General features: G+C 39.5%; 1 protein-coding gene across 7 annotated transcripts in view; it reads left to right on the plus strand.

The window, feature by feature from the left end:
* Window positions 1–20271, plus strand: part of TRAF7 (TNF receptor associated factor 7) — a 56719-nt gene that overhangs the window by 5162 nt on the left and 31286 nt on the right. Inside the window, exon 1 of one of the 7 annotated variants that reach the window (XM_051969506.1) lies at window positions 9958–10731. The exons of 4 other annotated variants lie outside the window; for them this stretch is intronic. The gene's annotated coding sequence lies outside the window, so the exon portion shown is untranslated. Of the gene's footprint in view, window positions 1–9957; window positions 10732–20271 lie in introns of those variants that run through there. 2 more of the 7 variants (XM_051969509.1, XM_051969511.1) reach the window with 2 other exon arrangements.

Here is a 20271-nt window from a genome sequence, read left to right on the forward strand (position 1 = left end):
CCTTGTTCCCCTGCGATCACAAGCTCTGGTGTGCTAGTGCTCCTCCTCAACACGAAACTGCCATCTAGGACTGCAACCCAGATTCAGGTATGGGCAAAAAAAAAAACCAGAATCCTGCCTCAGTGCTCACAAAAAGATCCCTGCAATTTTCTTCTGATCATTTGTTTGACCTTCTTACTATCTGTGAGCTGAGAGCTCTGGAAGCAGCTGTGGCTGATTCAGTGGTTCCTAATACCTATTCCTGGTTTACTGCGCCTAAGCCTATGCTGACCTGGGCTGGACTGTGCTCTACTCTTGCCCTGGTGTGACAAACCTCTCCTGATGATCTCCTAAGTTGTGTTTAGCTGAAAAATTATTTTACCCATTCCTTTGTGAGTTCTGCTGCTTCAGGAATTGTTTTATGGAATTATTTAAAGGTGTTTGGAGGGGCTTGAGGGAGAACTCAGGTGAATCACTGTTAGCCTTCTTAATGAGAGCTCTCAATCCAAAGGGACTTAAAGGAAGCCAGGAAAGCCAATAAGTGGAGATGAGGAGAAATGATGTTTCAGGTATGGAACCAGCCAAAGAGAATGTCTCCAGTGAAAAGATAGAACATCTCCTTCATGGAACAGCCAGGAGTCTACTGTCACAGAGTCAAAGAATTTGTGATTGGGAACAGGGTGTAAGAAGATTGGAAAGATGTCAGGGCACTAGGTTATAAAGGGCTTTGAACGCCAAATAGAGTACTTTGTATTTGATCCTGAAGGAGCCAGTGGAGTTTATTGAATAGGAAGGTGTTGAGTAGGGAATCAGTGATCTCCTAGAGCCATGAGCCCCTGCTAGATCTAAATCAATGCATCTATGTGCTTATAATATAAGTAAAGTACTTTGTAAATTTTAAAGTTCTATATCAATATAATAATTATTAATATTATTTCAGTATTTAAAACCCTTCTCTGATTAGTTACCACCTACCTTACCAGCCTGATTTTATACTGATTATATTACAAGCAGACTATACTACTGTGACATTTTAAAAGTTCAAGAAACATAGTTTCTGGTAATTACCTTATTTGTTTATTTTATTATAGCTTTTTATTTATAAGATATATGCATGGGTAATTTTTCAGCATTGACAGCTGCAAAACCTTTTGTTCCAATTTTTCCCCTCCTTCCCTCCACCCTCTCCCCCAGATGGCAGGTAGACCAATACATGTTAAATATGTTAAAGTATATGTTAAATACAATATATTATTGTATTTATTATTGTTATTTTGCTGCACAAGAGGAATTGGACTTTGAAATAGTGTACCGTTAACCTGTGAAGGAAATCAAAAGTGCAGGTAGACAAAAATAGAGGGATCGGGAATAGTTCATACTCATTTCCCTGAGTTCTTTCGCTGGGTGTAGCTGGTTCAATTCATTACTGTTCTATTATTACCTGTTTTATTAATAATGCTAGCATTTTGTTAATTAAAAATTAACTGTGGTGGGCTCACAGTATGTATTGTTTCTAAGAATGGCAGTCAACAAACTTTGGTTAACAAGGAAAGAAGAAGGAGATGTAGAAGAAGAAGAAGAGAGATATAAATAATTCCTAAAAAGTAAATAGAAAAATAATTCCTATTCTCAAGGAGTTTACATTCTAATGGGTAAGGGAGGAGGCATAACATGAAAGGAAACAGAAATGCAATGGGGATGAGCAGGAAAGGGACCATAGTAAGTTTGAAGAGTCAGAAGCTGCCCTCACAGAGGAATAAAAAAAGGCTGACCTGGGACCTTTCCCAAAATGGAGCTTCTGGGAAGAACTCACCAATGAGACTATAGGGCAGGAGACTAATTTTAATTAGTCCTGGTCCAAGTTTGGGAGTAATGGGAGAAGAGATGGAACAAATCTGAAGTTGTGTGCAAGGAATAATCCATGAGATTTGATGTAGGAAAGGGAGGGGGAGTAGTTGGAAGGTGAGCTTGAAAGAAGTGCAATTGAGAGAATTTAAAGTTGAGTTGAGAGGATACCCCTTAAGGCACCTGTCTCCTCCAGACCTGAACACAATAAACTGGGCCTCATGCTATTCCAGTAGACATGACTCATTGGAGACTGGCAGAGTGAATGAAAGTCAGAGATTCCTGTTGCCATTCACTTGAATTGCCTTCAGGGTATTTGGGCATTGGGCCAGAGAAGTGCCTAGATACAGCTGCCCAGACATACACTGCATGTTCCAGGGAAGAATGTTGGGGTAAGCGGCACATCTGGGAGAAAAGTATGTTTATGTTGCTATGGGAAATCCATGTTTCTACAGTATTTGGAGCACTTGCTCAGGGTCTCCGTTGATATAGAATTGCCTCTGGGGTGTGGGGTGGCAGCCAGCATACAGCTTCATAGAAGGCGAGGAACATCTTGGCCAGGATACCAGGTCAGACTGTTCATTCCAATGGAAAGGACCCTCTGGGATCATCATCAGGTCCCACGTGCAGCTCGTGAAGCCTTTGGAAGCTATCCAGCAAGCACAGCCTCCCACCTGGAGTTCTGTTTAACTGTCTCTGAAGTCAGACCAGAGTCCACCCAGCTGGGAGCTGATGTTTTCACCAGTCCAGCTCTCCACCCTTCAGGCTTATTGCTGCTGAACGTGCAGCTTAATTATGGTTCCACGTCTCAGTCTGTGCTGTTCTCTGGAAAATGTCAAACCACTAGGATCTGCCTGCATGCAAGCTGGATGCATGAAGCCCTGGGGCCAAGAAGCAGGCACTAAAAGGCCTTTCTCTTTCTCTTACTGTGGCAGACCAGGCAGCCTGTGACCCTAACAACAGAAAGCTCTGTTCTGAATATCAAGCCTCAAGAAGAATGTTCAGAGTCTTCCCTTCCAGAGTCACTTGATCCCTTAGGCCTAAGCCTGAAAGTACAAATTCCAGCTGAGGTGGACCAGGAACCATTGGTCTCTCCTGAGAGCTGGCAAACTAAGTGACTGTAATAAACCAGGGCTAAAAGGGATTCCAAAGCAGACTCAGATCCTCAAATTCTAATGAGGATAATCAGTCAGTCATCAAACTCTTATGAAGTGCCTTGCATGTGCCAGGCACTGTGCTAAGCACTGGAGATACAAAAAGAGACAAAAGACCATCTGCCCTTAAGGAGCTCACACTCTAATGAGAGGAACTGTATTTGGGACTTCATTGGTACAGGAAAATATCAGATGAGAAAACTCCCTCCAACACATAGTCTCTGAACCTAGAAGATATCGAGAGGGTAAATGATTGGTCCATATCCAGAACATAATAAGCTATGGTCTAAAGGTCTATAGTCTATATCTAAAGCCAGGTCTTCTTGGCTCCTAGGCCAGATCTTTATCCCTTACATCATGCTGCTTGTCATACATAAAGTAAATGCAAAAGAAGTAACACATGTTATAGTGGACTAGTGCTAGAAGACCTGGGAGTCTAATCTTTGTTCTACCACTAATTTATGTGTCAATCCTTCCCTCTAAGCTCCTCCCTCCTCTTCTTTCCCCCACCCCGGTCCAGGTCTAACATTCCATGAGTTAGAGAGACATTTGATGGGTGGGTTAGAGTGGTCATGAAAATCTTCGCGGAAGATATAAGCCTTGACTTCTCCACCATGTGGTGATCTAAGGCAATTCCAATATTCTTGGGATGGAAAATGCCAATCGCATCTAGAGAGATAACTATGGAGACTTTGTTTTTTCTTCCTCGTTGTTTTCTTTTTTCTTTTGGTCTGATGTGCAACATGATAAACATGGAAATATATTGAAAAAGATAGCACATATTCAACCTATATCAGATTGTTTGCTGTCACAGGGAGGAGGGAAGGAGAAAAATTTGGAATATAAAATGTTACAAAAATAAATGTTGAAAACTATCTTTACATGTATTTGGAAAAATAAAACACTATGAGACTTGAAGAACAGGTTGAATGTGGAAGGATGGAGGAGTGTGAATTGATGGGCCAAGTGAGGTGATGGAAATGTTTTTCTTTGTGATGACTAAGTAAATGGAGTTCTCCAATTATTTCCCTAGAAGAAACATTGGAGACCAAAGGTGTTAGGCAGGAAGCTTGGAGAGAGAAGAAAAGCACACCTTTTTCTTCATACATATATGTTCTCAACAAATTACATTATTTTTACCTGTTCCCTAAACTTATCATTCCATCTCTGATCTCTGTTTTCATTCAGGGCATCACCCATGGCTGAAATACATTCCCTTCTCTTTGCTTGTCATAATCTTTATCTTTCAAGACTCGGTCAGGCACCACCTTCTCTGTGAAAACTTCCACAATCTACCCTCTCCTCCTGCTCTCCCCTCTCTCTCCCTCCACCTGTACCCTCATCTCTATCTCTGTTACACATACGTGCATGCACACACATTGCTATGATTCTATTTTCTCAAGTTCTCTTGTAGTAGTATAGTTATATATATGTTGTATTTCTCCAATAGGATGTAGACTTCTTGAAGACAGATACTATTTTATTTTCCTTTTTGTCTTTTTATCATTATACATTTCATCCCTTTATTAAGTTATATATAGCAAACGCATATTAAATGTTTGTTGAGTTGAATTGAATCAAAAGATAGGGGGCTGTATGAGAAGAGAATCAAAAGGTGGGTATTTTCTGGGGGAAGAAGGAAAAAAGCTGGAGGAGTGAAGAATAGGACTAATTGAGGAAATCTGATTCCTATGGAATGAAAGCATCTGCTTGTAAGCATCATTAGTCAGAGGTAGCTATTAATCTTGGCTGGGGAAAGGACAAGAAACCTTTTTTCAGCTAATAACACACAATAACACAGAAGGACGTTCTGGTATGCATCAGTGAGCCAGCAATAAAAGAATGTTTCATGAGATGCCTGGTTGAAAGTAGATGCAGTTTAAGTAGTTTCTGTCTGGCAGCATGAATAAGATGGTACCCCTGTCTGCATCAGTTATTGCGTAAATCATGAGAGATGTTAGGTTCTGGGACAGAGGGGAAAGGTGTTGTGAAAAACAGTTATCAATAAAAAAAAAGAAACATTTTAAAATATGAGGTGGATCCCTCCCAACCAGGAACAACGTGTTTATCCTTTTGCTTATCTTTGTTACCTACGGCAAGTCATTTCATCCCCTTGGACCTCAATTTTCTCATCTGTAAAATATGGAGATTGTACTAGGGGGCCTCTGAGTTTCCTTTCAATTCTCTCTGAATCAAAACCTCTGGACATTGTTGCTGCATGCATCCTCTCCTGATGTACAACTAGACTGTAAGCAGTGTTCTAGAGAGTCACTTCTAGACTGAGAAATCTGAGAAGTATTTGTGAATACATATTTTTTTATTATTTGACTTTGAGCCTCAAAATTAGAGATCTACCAGGCATAGAAATCTCTGTTCCAAATCAAAATGCAGTAATGTTTTAATGATGAATATAGGGACCCTACCAGAGACTATAGGGACCCTCTACAGAGGTACAAAGTTTCCAGTATGAGAATTATTCAGAACCAAATGTTTCCAGTGCATGTTTACTATCAGATTTAGGTCATTTACAAATTTTTGAATGGAAACAATCAATTTGGGTTAGGTCAAGACTAACTTTGTAATTTTATACAATATTCCCTACTTGTATCCTTTCAAAGATATACACATTGGCTCAGGATGCTTTGAGGTTTTAAACAGTTTCCTTTGGGACTGAAAGGTTCCTTTTGATGTTTATATCTTTCTCTCCCTTCCCCCCCTCCTTTTCTCTTTCTCCTCTTCCTTTCCCCTTTTCCCTTCCTTTTCCTTCTCTCCTTCTTCCTCCTTCCCTTCCCTCCTTTCTTTCTTTCCCCTTCCTCCTCTCCCTCTCATTTCTTCTCCTTTTCCCCTTTCCCTTCTTCATCCCCTCCTCCTCCCATTCCCCTTCTGCCTCCTCCTTCTCTTCTCTCTCTCTCCCCCTCCCTCTCTCCCTCCTTTCCTCTCTCTTATTTCCCTCTCTCTCTCTCTCTCACCTTCTCTCTTCCTCCCTTCCTTCCTCTCCATGTAGTATCCATAGCTGAGTTTCACAGTCTATGCCTTGTCCATCCTTTTGCTTTAACCAAGCTTTGGGAGAGCTATTTCTGAGTACTAATCTCTTGAGACATCTCAGTAACTAGTTGTTGTGAAGTTGTTCTACGTACCCTCGGCCAAAAAGCCATGGCTGATTCCGGGAAAGAAAAAAACAACAAGAAAAAGAGTCTTTGGAGTCTCCTTCTCTCGGTTTCCTGTTCTTTAAGGAGCCTCTAGAATGACTAGACAATTTCCTAGTCTGGAGAAGAATTGGTTCTAGAAGCTATTTGACCCAGATATTGCCATAGGACATTTTAGGAGTGGACAGGTTTTCTAGTATGAATTTGGGACTTTTTTTTCTAATGGAAAGCTAATAAATATAGCTTTGATCTGCATTCAAGTCAGGCATACACAATTTCTGACTGAGATACAAAAACCTCAAATCAAGTGAGGTAGACAGACCCCTTTTAAATGATATTTTACTTTTCCTTTCAAATAAGTAAGCTCAGAGCAGTTGGAGGTGAGTGTCACTTGGGAGCCTTTTCTGGTTCTGTTTCCTGATTTTGTGTTTCAAGGTGGAAACTTTGTTAATGGAAAACTAACTTCCTCTTGGGTTCTCTGAATGTATCTAAGTGGCTTCTGGACCTGGAGATGGGCCTTTCTTAAATGAAGGTAGCAGTGTTGAAAATAAAATGCCTTGATGATTATTGGTTTAACTGATTCTCTGAGGGTTTCTTTTTGAAGTTAGCAACTTCTGTCTAGCTTGTTATATTCATTCAGTCAACAAATATTAAATGCCTAGTATGTGCTAGGCACAATGCTAAGTCTGGTGATTCAAAAACAAAAAGCTGTTAGGCCCTAATCTTCTAGGAGTTTGAAGTCTGCCAGAGCTACCATATATACAGATATTTGTGTGCAAAATTTATACCAATTTTTTTTCTCATGGTTTGGTCTGATTTTTCTTCCATAACATGACAGATATGATAATATGTACTTATTTAACCTATATCCTGTTGCTTGCTATCTTAGGAAAGGGGAAAGTAAAGAAGGCAGGGAGGAAAAATTGGAACACAAAGTCTTACAAAAATGAATGTTGAAAATTATTTTTACATGTATTTGGAAAATAAAATACTTTTGAAAATTAAGAAACACAAAAACAAAAAAAATGTACACCAGATCTACAGGTATAAGTGGGGATAATGATATTATATACATGATAATGAGGGGAGAAGGGGACCTCACTGCCTTGGAAGATCAGGAAATTCCTCATGTAAGTGATAGTACTTGAGCTGAGCTTGGAAGGAAGTTAGGGATGAGGAGAGAATGCATTCCAGGCACGTGGGCAAGCCTGAAAAGATATGCAGATGGGAGAATATCATATATGAGGCAAAGCAAGAAAGAGTTTGGATAAACAGTAGAGAATACATGAAGGGAAGTAACATAAAATTAGAATTGTTAATATAATACATATAAAGTCAGAAAGGCTTGGGGCAGGTTGTGAAAGGCTTTTTATGTCAGAGAGAAGAGTTTGCATTTGATCCTAGAGATATGGGGGAACCCCTGGAGTTTGAAAGGGAAGGCAATACAATGAAGCCTGTGCTTCAGGAATGTCATCTTGGCAGCTACTGTGTGGAGGATGGATTGGAGAGGGGAGTGCATTGTCTCTGAGGGACAGACTATCCTTGGGCCAACACAATTGGAGCCATAGCAGAGGGAGATCATTTTTTAGGCATAAATTTGCAGCAGAAGGAGTGCACTGGATTGGTCAGTTAAGCATTTATTAAACACTTCTTGTGTACCAGGCACTGTGCTAAATATAGAGAATGTAAAGAAAGGCAAAAATAATTCTGGCTTCAAGAAACTCACATTCTAAAGAAGGAAAGTCCACATAAATAACTAAATACTTATAAGCCCCACCAAGTAGATGGAAGGTAGTAGTAATCTTAGAAGGGAAGGCACTAGTAGTCGGGGAACTGGAAAGGCCTCCTGTGAAAGGTGAGTTGTGAGCGGAGTCTTGAAAGAAATAAGGGAAAGTAGGAGGCTGAGGTTAAGGAGAGAATATTTCAGTCATGGTGACAGTCAACACAGAAGGCAGGGATCCTGGAGGAGTGCTACATGCAAGGAACAGCAAGGATCCCAGTGTATCTCTATGGGAGAGGAATAAAGTAGAAGACTAACCAAGGCCAAGCATCAAAGAGCATTTAGTGACTCTGGAGACAAGAGAGACCACTGGAGCTTAACAAGAAGACTTGAAATAGTCCAAGAGAGAGGTGATGAGAACTTGAATTAAGATTAGTAGAGAGAAGAGAGAAAGTAACATGTGAGAGAAGTTGTAAGGGTAGAAATGACAAGATTTGGCAAAAGATTGGATATGTGGAGTGAGTGAGTAAGGAGTTGAGGATAACAACAGAATTGTAGTTCTTGGTGACTAGGTGGCAGTAATCTCACCAATAATGGGAAAGTTTGGAAGAGGGAGGGTGAGAGGAAAGAATGTTTTAGATGATGAGTTTAAGAAGGCCTACAAGACATCTAAGTTTGATATATTCAAAAAGCTGTTGATGTTGTGGACCTGGAAATCGCCTACAGAGGAGATGATAATTAAATCCATGGGAAGTGATCAGATCTCTTAGTGAGAAGATATAGACGCAAGAGGGAAAAGAAATGAGGCCAGAGTCCCAGGGGATACTCCTAAGGAGGTGACCCACAGTGGCAGGCACTGCAAGAAGATGAGGAAGGATGAGGATTGGGAAAAGGCCATTTGATATGTCAGTTATGAGATTATTGGTAACTTTTGAGAGAACAGTTTCTTTTGAATGATGAAACCAGAAGCCAGATTGCTGAGGTCTTGAAGAAAATGAGCAAAGAGGAAGTAAAGGTAGAAGACTTGGATTTCAGTTCCGGCTCTGCCTATGTGTAAGCTGAAATCAATTTCTTATATTCTGAGCCTTAGAGAGTCTCATTTATAACATGAGAATAATCCCAATGCTCTCAATGGCACAGGGCTATAGTGGAACTCTCATGAAATATGTGTCAAAGCACATTGTAACTCAAGTATAATACAAATCATGAGATTATAGATTCATAATGATATCAATAATGATGATGATAATTTATATAATATAGCACCTTCTACATGTCAGGCACAATGCTGACTCTTTACAAATATGATCTCACAACAACTCAACATGGTGGATGCTTTATTTAGTGCTATTTTACAGTCAAGGAAACTGGAACAAATAGAGAGTTAGTAACTTGCCTGAGATCAGTGGCTAAGGTCAAATTTGAACTCAGGTCCTTCTGACTGCAGGGTACTTTCTCCACTCTAGGTTTTCTTTACTTCCCTGCCTAGATACCTTCATTAGATCAGATTACTTTAGATTAAAGCTCCAAGGGACATCCTAGACCATCTAGTACAGGGCTTTTTAAACTCGAGATCTATAGGTATATTTTAGAAGCTCTTATCAATTTGGATAGGGAAAAAAATTAAATCTTTATTTCAAAATAGTTGATTCTCTTTATAATACTGTATATTTTGTTTTGTGCTTTTAAAACCTCAGGATTTCACTACACTGCCAGAGGGGTCCAAGACACAAAAAGTGAAGAACCCTGATTTAGTACAACCACTAAATTGTACAGATGAGAAAGCAAGGCTGTTTTTATTTAGAGTCACCTAGGTAGAGTAGTCACAAGCCCTCCCACCAAAAACAGTCCTTACCCTGGGCTGTGCTGTGCTGTATAGTCTCCCCACATGATTCATTTGCATTCAGCCATAAAAGTTTGGGGTCACTGTGATCTCAATACTTTGGACTGTGTCCTATCTGTCTGGACAAGAAGCAGTGCAGTATAGTGGAGAACTTTTAGAATCAGAAGTTTCCAGGCCCAAACTCTGCCATTTAGCATTTCTGGGCTCCTGGCAAGTTACACTTCTCTCTGGTTCTCAGGTTTCTCATTTGTAAAACGAGAGATATTGAACTGGATCTGAGGTGTCAAATAGAAATATTCCTGCTGGGGCATTGTAACTTTAAAAATCCTATGAATATTTTCTGGGGTACATTGTATTTTGTTTTGTTTATTTTTGTTAAACATTTTCCAATTACTTTTTAATTCAGTTACTGAGATTGAGCCCTTTAAATGAGATGATTTCTTCTAAAGTCCCTTCCAGGTTTAAAATTAGGATTCTCTGACCAAGCCTTGAGACTTTGTTAAGAGAGAACATCTGGATAACTGGAGGAGAGAAATCATGGATTGCAAAATCAAATCCTATTTGTTGAAATCTCTTATTATTGAGATTCAAAATACTTAAAAAAAAAAAAAAAAACATGTTTGCTTAGTTGGGAAAATTGCTTCTCATTTCACAAGTTATTTGAATCTAGCTGGTGCCTCCATTGACGATTCTATGTGACCGAACATGTGAACAGAAACCTTTTTCTACCTTTCCCCCATCTTCTCACCTCCCCTGGAAAGCCAAGGGCCTTTAAGATGAATCTGTTCCTGCTAATGAAGATGGTGGGGGACAGTTTGTCTTCTTAAAATCATTTGGTTTGGGACAAACTCAACCCAGCTGCAGCAGGAGTTGTGATTGGCCGAGATCTGGGGTTTTCCAGGGTGATTTGCATATTGTCCAGTTCTCTGCATGCCTTTCTGTTTACATCACTTTGGAGAGACACATAGAGGCACCCACGCAGATTGAACAAGAGACATTTTGAAAGAGGATGAGTGTACAGAACCAGCAAGAATTTCTTAGGAGGTAAAGTGTTTGTCTTTTCTTCTAGGTTTGGGGGTAACAGTTGGGTATATTTCAGCAGAGCTGCTGATGTTGCCACTCCCCTCTCCCCCATCACTATGGGTTGTTTTTATTTCTGATGAAATTGGCATTTTGTACTTTTCCTCTAGCAAACTGTGGTTTCTTATAGCATATGGATATTAAAATTCAGGTTGCTTTTTAATCAGTAAATTCATACTGATCCAGCAACTTAACTATTTTCAGTTCTGTGGCTAAAGTGTTAGCCTAGGCTGAAGGGGATTTTGAAATGAAGTTAATTTCCAGTCTAACTCTGTATCTCTCAGGAAACACTTCACTTCATGTTCCTGTAATGTGACTGCTATTTTGCAAGTACTGTTGGCTAATTTGCTGCTAACTTGTTTTCCCAGTGAAATCTTGTTTTAGACATCTTTATACTTCCTTATTTCTTTGCTCTGAACTTTGGACCTCTGGCTGAACAGCCATCAAGACTACAGCTTAGCCCAAACCTGTTCAGATATTCTGCCGTTTGTCTTCATCTCCCAGGATATAAAATAGCTGCAAGTCATTATGTCCTGTTTGAAATCCTTGTCAAAAGCAAGCTTGTGAGAACCTTTGGGTTTTGGCTTTTCTTTTGCGTGGAAGAAGTAGATACTTGTTTTGTACCTGGTAGAGGGGAAGGTGCGTCTTAAACCTGGCAATTTTCCCTGTGTAAAGAGCTTCTCGATCTGCCCTAGAAGCAAAACTGTAGTTTGCATGTTAGTGCCAGCTGAGGTGTCCTAGTTAAAGCCTTTGCAGTCCAGGGTTTCGAGGCACAGCTCGCGGAGAACAGAAGGGAGACCCTGAGGGCTGTCCTAGTTTTGTTTTGTGTGTGAACCAGACAGCACACAAGTGAGGAATTGAAGTCACATGTTTTCCTGAACAGAGACTGCTAGTGATTGTCCTCCAGGTTCTAGAAGCTGACTGGCCTTTTGACCCTTGAGATCTTGCCTTTTGTAGCACCTTTTCCTTCCCCTAATAGATTTTTGGAGACTCCACAGGCTGCTAGGAATAATGCTTAATGCTTCATCTCCCATACTGACAGCCCCATAGAATTTTACTGTGCTACCAAGAGCCTGCAGCCTTCTCAGAGCTTGTGTGGTGTGGTTTGGGTTCAGCCTGAAGACTAGAATCAGAATTCCTATCACTGGAAGGTCCCATAAAAATCATCCAGTCTATTCTTCCCATTTTGTCGGTGGAGAAACTAAGATTCAGACAAAGTTAATGATCTGAAAATCCTAGTTATGTGAGAACTGGAACCCAGAGCTGTGTTTCTTCTATTCCAACTTGGGGATAAAGTAATACTTTATGTTAGAATTGGTCATACAACTATGTAGCCATTCGAGTTGTATGTGAAGGTTTTTATCTTTCCTACTAACCTTAGGAATGAACAGTACAGGGGGTAGGGGGTGGGGTGGGGAGGTGTACATCATTGAGTTGGAGCCCTGCCTCAGGTTTCTTCTCTTTCCAGAATATTTGAAAAGGCTGCAGACAAGCCCCATGTACACTGCCTTTGTTCTGGGTGACTCTTCCCCTTGGTGAGCACTCATCCTCCTGCTAGCCTCTCTGCCCGAATGGCATTATGCTGTCCCAACTTATCTGTGAGGAGCTATAACACTTAATGCTCATCCCATTTCCTGTCCCCTTTGAGAATGTGGATAGTTTGTATGTATAGGTCTGTTTGGGAATGTTTCTGTTTTAATACTTTTATTTTCTCCTATTAAATGTAAAACAATTTCTTATATTTGTTTTTAAAACTTTTGAGTTTCAGATTCTCTCCCATCCTCTCTCACCCCCACTGAGAAGTCACATGTGAAGTTATGCAAAACATTTCCATAAAAGTCATGTTGTGAAAGGAAACCTAGATCCCCCCCCCCAAAAAAAAAGGTCAAGAAAAATAAGTTTTAAAAAAAAGTATATTTCCATCTATATTCAGCCACAGTCACTTCTTTCTCTGGGTATCGATAGGATTTAGGGATGTTTCAACCAATCAGTTAGTTACTGTTTCTTGGATGCAGGATATTGATCTCAGGTACAGGCACAGGCTTTGGAGTCAAAGGATCTAAGTTCAAGTTCTTGGCAAGTCACTTACATGTTCTGGGATCTGGAAATCAAGAGGACTATACTATGTGGCCTGTGGGTTGCCTTCCAGCTGAAGATCTATGATCTGTGTGATCTTATAGAAAAGCAAATATTTGGACTCTGTCTTCATAGAGCTGCCAAATTAATTAGGGAAATGATACATAGGGAAGGTCACCTAATATTTTCAGGTGAGATATGTATGGCGAGTACCAAATGAATAGAAGAGATTGTAAGCCATTTGTTCAGAAGAGGGAGAGATCACTATGAGCCTCGAAGGCTTCCTAGAGAAAGCACCTTATAAGCTATAAAATCTATACAAAGGAGTGGTGGTGTTCTTACGTAGATCTTTATTATGAAAATCATAGGTCCCTAAGAATATCACCTTCACCTTCATACCTTTAATGTCTGGAGCAAAAAAGAAGTTTGAATAATTAGCTCATGATCCTGGCAAATATCAACTGTCTCACTTTAGTTTTTCTGTTGAAAGTGATAGGCTGAAAGGTGAGTGATAAATAGTATTGATTGGAAAGGAGAGGAAGAGCAAGCTTTCCAAAGGGAATTATCTGAGCACAGGTGCAGACAGGAATATTCTAGATAAATTTAGGAAACAATCAAGAGACCAATCTGGATGGAATAGAGTTTTATGTTGCTATGTTCATGCTAATATTATTGATTTGATCCCATTCAGCTCTAGACTAGAATTCAGAGATGTGGGTCTGAGTCCCAATTTTATTGTATACTTTGGACTGGGCACTTTCAGAGGCTCAGTTTTTTACTTATAAAATGAAAAGGGTAGCCTCTGCTCTGCCCACCTCACAGGGGAATTGTGAGCATCAAATAACACAGCAGGAAAGCACTTTATGAGCTATAAAGTCTGTGGAAAGAGGGAGCCGTGGTGTTTTTGTATAGATCTTTATTATGGAGACCATAGGCCCCTGATGGTATTGTCTTCACTTTCAGATCTTCAAATCAAGATCCAAAAAATAAGGAACTTTGGGTAATTAGCTCATGATTAGCTCACTAGCAAACTGGCACACTTTAGTTTTCCTGTTGAAACTAATAGGCTAAAAGGTTAAATCTCAATCTAAAAGGTTAAATCTCAATTGGTAACAGTTAGGATTTAATATGGTCACCTTTCAGTCTCTATTATAAACTTTCTTCCCCACACTGAATCAGATCCATTTCTGGAACATTTGTAATTTCTGCCTTCCAGGAATTCTTGTCACAAATAAATAAAAAGGACGGACACACACACACACACACACACACTCACAAAAGAATTTGAAAATTCAGCCTATGATACAATTACTTCTTCCTTAAGACACAAAACCATATGCTGTATCAGAGCCCACTATGTTAGTATATAGCATTGGGAACCATAGAATATCAAGACTAGTAAATAAGTTGGGGATCATGTAATCTGATCCTCTCTTTTTACTCAAGAGGAAACTAAAAACAAGGACTTGGCCAAGATTGTACAATAAGTTAGTGAAGAGAGCACTGGATTAAGTAAGAATAAATATTTTTATTTAAAGACCTGAATCTGATTCCCAGTACTATGTCAATAAATATTTCTCTCTTAACTATATACACTTGGGAAACAAAGACAGTTGTTTTTCCCTTTGAGACATTTATTTTCCATGTTGAAGTGACCAATCAGCTTAGGTTTTAGAGTACCCAAGAAGAACCAGATGGCTATGGTTGCTTAGCTTGGGCTCTGGGACAAGGGCTCTATACCCGGAAAGGGTCTCATCTGAGAAGGAAGCAGTGTTAGAAGGCAGATATGTGGTAAGGGTGAGGGGGGTCAGACAGAATCTGCTACAAAAGCTATTTAGTCCAAGACATTCTTATCCCTTAATAGTTTATGTCTGAAGGGAACAATACTTTTCACTGCCATTGGTTTATGGAATTGTCAAGCTTTTTCCTCTCCAATCCCAGGCAGGAATTGCTACTGGTCTCCTTGCCAGGCTAATGTCCTCTGCCCCTCACCCCACTGCTGCTACCATCACCTACTAACTTGAGAAAAATTCCAGCACTTAAGTTATCTTCTACTTTTAGATTTAGTGTTATGGTTCCAGTTATAACACCACCCCCATCCCTCCTCTATCCTCCCATTAGCTTCTTTTCTCCTGTGGCCTTTAGAAAACAAGCTGTCTCTGTTACTGAAGGGACCAAAGCACCCTGGCCCAAGCACAAGACAGGCTGAACTACTACTAATGATTATCAAATTTATTGTTATCAAAAAAGCTTCCCTGGGTCTAATGGCCTTGTTTCTTCTGGTCAGACAAAATATGAAGCTGGTGAGAGAAGTCTCTAAGGAGAATAGATGGCCCTGGACATAGCCTGGGCAGTGCATAAGAGCACTGGGGAGTCTGAAAAGTCTGTTAATAATAATGAGGATGAGAGAATTTAGGTAAGGTTTTAAGGCTTGACATATATTATCTCATTCCATCTTCATAACTCTGTGAAATAGGTATTGTTATTTCCATTTTACAGATGAGGAAACTGAGATTGAAAGCATTTAAGTGATTTGCCAAGGGTCACATAATTGCACATAATTAAGTTGGTATTTGAACTCAGGTCCCTGACTCCCAAGTTCTCTCTCCATTAGTCCTAGGATCTCCTTGGTCATCCCAACTTGACTAAATGACTAAAGGAACTCTTCTAGAAAGGCCCTACATACAGACTTGATGTTCCCTCCCTTCTGCTTCTCTTTTCTCTCTTTTGGAAGAAACTAAGAAGTATGTTTAGTGACTGGCCTGGGATCACCTGGCTTCAAGGCTAGCTATATCACACTGCCTTTGTATTCCCCGATAACAGCACAAATAAATACTCTTAGCTATTTCAAGGAGATTTACCATAAGATACCTTACAAGGGGTCTACTTTGGGGGAGAAGACAGAATAATAGATCAAAAGAACAATTGTTTTACAATTTACAAAACTTCTCATGGCTGATTCTGATCCTTAGTACCAAAGACAAAACATATGGTTTGTTCTTCTTAGTTCCTTCCTGCCTTTTTCTTAACCTGGACCTTTATGGGAACTCATTTCTAATTTTACTGCTATGGAATTGGCAGAGCAAGGGAAGCCTTCTGGAATCTAGTTGTTCAACCCTCCCTATGGCGTGGCAACTTAGAATCTAGAAGACATATCCTTCTACAGCCCAATGCTCTCACCATTAGCTCTTAAAATGAGAGGTTGAATCAAGTGAGAAGATCCCACAGCCCTGTGATCTGTGAATATTTTGAAAGGGAAGAACCAGACAAAAGAATCAGTTTGTAGAATCTGTTTCAAGGTATGTAGTGCAATGGATAGAGTGCCAGATCTGGACTCAAGAAGACTCATCTTCCTGAGTTCCTGGACAATTCACTTAACTCTGTTTGCCTCAGTTTCCTTATCTGTAAAAGGAGCTGGAGAAGGGAATGGCAAACCATTCTAGTAGCTTTACCATGAAAATCCCAAATGGTATCACAAAGAGCAGGAAACAACTCAACCACCAGTAAGAACAGAGTTGAAGCAAGGGGGAAAGTAGTTTACTCATTGACTATGGCCTAGGGTGGCCTATTAGGCTCACTCAGCACTCCAAGCTAAAAAAAAAAAAGTTTTTAAAGCCCCTTGGCTCTCAGTCTAGTGACACCTTGGAGATTCATCTCAATGTTCTGACCCTATCAGACTCTACTCTTCCCCGTGTCTCAATTCAATTCTTGCTGAAGAAGATGCTCTAAGCTGGATTGGCTGTCTGCTTTTTTCCTTTGACAGACTTTAAAGAATTACAGAACTCTAAAGAGATTTTATCATCTAATTCAAACCCTTCATTTTCCAGAGAAGTAGAATCTCTTACCCAAATTAGCAAGTAGACATTAAGTCCAAAACTTGCCCCCACACCATTATGACCTCTTTCATCTGTACACTGTATTTTCAGCCCTTTGGACCAGGCCTATGTCAGAGTCCTCTAATCCTGATCATTCATGCTTTTACAATGTGTCTGCTCATCCCAAATTAGCTTATTTTCCAGCTTTCGATCTATGTTCTTAAATAAATTCCTAATTCCCCAATATTGGTCAAATTAAGTTCATGGATATACTTTCAGTCCAGTAGGGATTTTTCCCTTTCCCAGATACCTTATACCACCTCAGAGGTGTAAGACTCTCATGTGGGCCTGTGGATTCTGATGGCAACAGCAACATGTCATTGTAATACAGAACTACATAACATTATGCAGAATCATAAACATATTATCTCTGTCCCTCACCTTCCTCAGTAATTTGACTAAAGTCACATCACTACAGATTATTGTCAGTGCTAAAAAATTCAGATCTCGCTGGTATAGAAATTTATTTTACAAGAAAAGATAATGATAAATGTTGGAAGAGATTTAGGAAAACCGAGACACTAATACATTGTTAATGGAGCTGTAAAATGATCCAACCATTCTGAAGAGCAGTTTCCCAAAGGACTACAAAACCATGCATACCCTTTGACCCAGCAGTTTCATTACTGGGTCTGTATCCCCAGGAAATCATAAGGAGGGAGAAGTTCCCACATGTGCAAAAATGTTTGTAGCAGCTCTTTCTGTGATAGCAAAGAATTGGAAAATGAATAGCTGCCCATCAGTTGGGGAATGGCTGAACAAGTTGTGCTATATGAAGGTAATGGGATATTATTGTTCTCTAAAAAACAATGAATGAGCTGATTTTAGAAAGGCCTGAAAAGATTTATATGAACTGATGCTGAGGGAAACAAGCAGAACCAGGAATAATACCAATGTACACAATAACAGCAAGAATGTGCAATGATAAAACTATGAAAGATTTGGTTCTTCTCAGTGGTTCAGTGATCCAAAGCAATCCCAATAGACTTTGAACAGAAAATGCCATATGCATCCAGAAGAAGAACTAAGGAGACTGAATGTAAATCAGCACAGACAATGTTCACTTCTTTTTTCTGTTTTTTTTATCTCTCCCATGGTTTTTCCCTTGTGCTCTGATTTTTCTCTTCCAACATGATTCATAAAGCAATGTATATTAAAAATAAATTTTAAAAAGATTTTTATTCTGTAATAAGTCAAATGACTTATTTAAAAGCAAAAATTTGAGTGAATGTTAACACAGAGGGCACAATTTTCAAGTGAGGGAAGTGTTTAAGATTTAAGTTTCCAACTCTTGCTTGGAACACACAGATGCCTTCTAGCCTATGTTTGGATTTTCAGCCACTGTACATGGAAATAAGGCAAGAAGATCCAAGGGTATTCAAGAACAGCAGTGCCCTGGGTTGTTTCTTGTTGTTTATTTAAAACAACTAGCCCTCATCCTGGCTTTTTTTTTTTTTTTTTTTTTGAAACCTAGATGTAGAAGGCAGAACTTTGGAGAAGTATACTTGAAAGAAGTATACTTGAAACAAGGTGTTAACTCAGTGGAATTGATGAGATAATGGTTATCTAGTTTCCATATACTTAGTACTTAGCATGGTGATGTAATAGTTCTACAGTTGATGTAATTGTAATAAGGTATTTAAACTGATGACAAAGTCAGCCACAGACATTCTATCTCTGATCATCCTTGTGGTGGCTCTCCTGCCCCCTGCACTGTGGGGAAGACTAGTTGAGACTGGCAGACTGGTAGACTGCTGGAATAGATTGGGTCAGACTATGACAGAAAGCTAGCCCGAACATTACATCTACACTAATTTTTTTTCTCAGGGCCTTGTGATCTGGTGACTTGGGCTGATTATATAATAATGAGAGCTCACATTTATAAAATATTTTATAAATATTTGCAAAGTATTTTAGGTGCATTGTCCTATTTGATCCTCAGAGCAGTTCTGTGAAGTAGATACTGCAGGTTTAATTAGTACTATTTTATGATGAGAAAGCTGAGGCTCAGTGAGTGCTTCAGGATCATAGAAGCTACTATCAGAAGCAAGATTCAAACTCAGGCCTTCTGTCCAGGTTCTGTCCTCAGAACAGGCCTGTTCTGTCTGTTGCTCTCCCTTTTATACCAAACATAGCTTTACACATGTTGGACTCAGAAACAGCAGGGACCTGCAAAATTCCCTAGTAGAGTCAGAAGAATGAAAGGGCAGCATCTTGCCATGTAGAGTGCATGAGGTGCTGGTCCTACCTAAATCTGTTGGTTAGGGTGGGGATTTGACCTCGAGCCAGAAATCCCAGCTAATGAAATAAATGTTTAATTTAATTCAGCATACCATTATTTTTTTAAATAACTTTTTATTGACAGAACCCATGCCAGGGTAATTTTTTACAACATTATCCCTTGCACTCACTTCTGTTCCGATTTTTCCCCTCTCTCCCTCCACCCCCTCCCACAGATGGCAAGCAGTCCTATACATCTTAAATGTGGCACAATATATCCTAGTGCACACAGTATATGTGTGCAGAACCAAACAGTTCTCTTGTTGCACAGGGAGAATTGGATTCAGAAGGTAGAAATAACCTGGGCAGAAGAACCAAAATGCAAACAGTTTACATTCATTTCCCATTGTTCTTTCTTTGGGTGTAGTTGCTTCTGTCCCTCGTTGATCAATTGAAACTGAGTTAGATCTTCTCTTTGTCAAAGAAATACACTTCCATCAGAATACATACTCATATAGTATCGTTGTTGAAGTATATAATGATCTCCTGGTTCTGCTCATTTCACTTAATGTCAGTTCATGTAAGTCTCTGTATTCATCCTGCTGGTCATTTCTTACAGAACAATAATATTCCATAACACTCATATACCACAATTTACCCAACCATTCTCCAATTGATGGGCATCCATTCATTTTCCAGTTTCTAGCCACTACAAACAGGGCTACCACAAACATTTTGGCACATACAGGTCCTTTTCCCTTCTTTAGTATCTCTTTGGGGTATAAGCCCAGGAGTAGCACTGCAGGATCAAAGGGTATGCACAGTTTGATAACTTTTGGGACATAATTCCAGATTGCTCTCCAGAATGGTTGGATTCATTCACAACTCCACCAACAATGCATCAGTGTCTCAGTTTTCCCACATCCCCTCCAACATTCATCATTATTTTTTCCTGTCATCTTAGCCAATCTGACAGGTATCTCAGAGTTGTCTTAATTTGCATTTCTCTATCAATAGTGATTTGGAACACTCTTTCACATGGCTAGAAATAGTTTCAATTTCATCATCTGAAAATTGTCTGTTCATATTCTTTGACCATTTATCAATTGGAGAATGGCTTGATTTCTTATAAATTAGAGTCAATTCTCTATATATTTTGGAAATGAGACCTTTATCAGAACCTTTAACTGGGAAGATGTTTTCCCAGTTTTCAAAATACCATTATTAAGCACCTCCTTTAGGTACAGGCCCTGCACTCCCTTGGGTTTAAGGTGAATGAGTGAAAAGGCATTTATTAAACATTTGTTATATTCCAGATAAGTGTTGAGGATAC

Source organism: Antechinus flavipes, chromosome 1 (assembly GCF_016432865.1).
Source record: "Antechinus flavipes isolate AdamAnt ecotype Samford, QLD, Australia chromosome 1, AdamAnt_v2, whole genome shotgun sequence".
Classification (NCBI taxonomy): domain Eukaryota; kingdom Metazoa; phylum Chordata; class Mammalia; order Dasyuromorphia; family Dasyuridae; genus Antechinus; species Antechinus flavipes.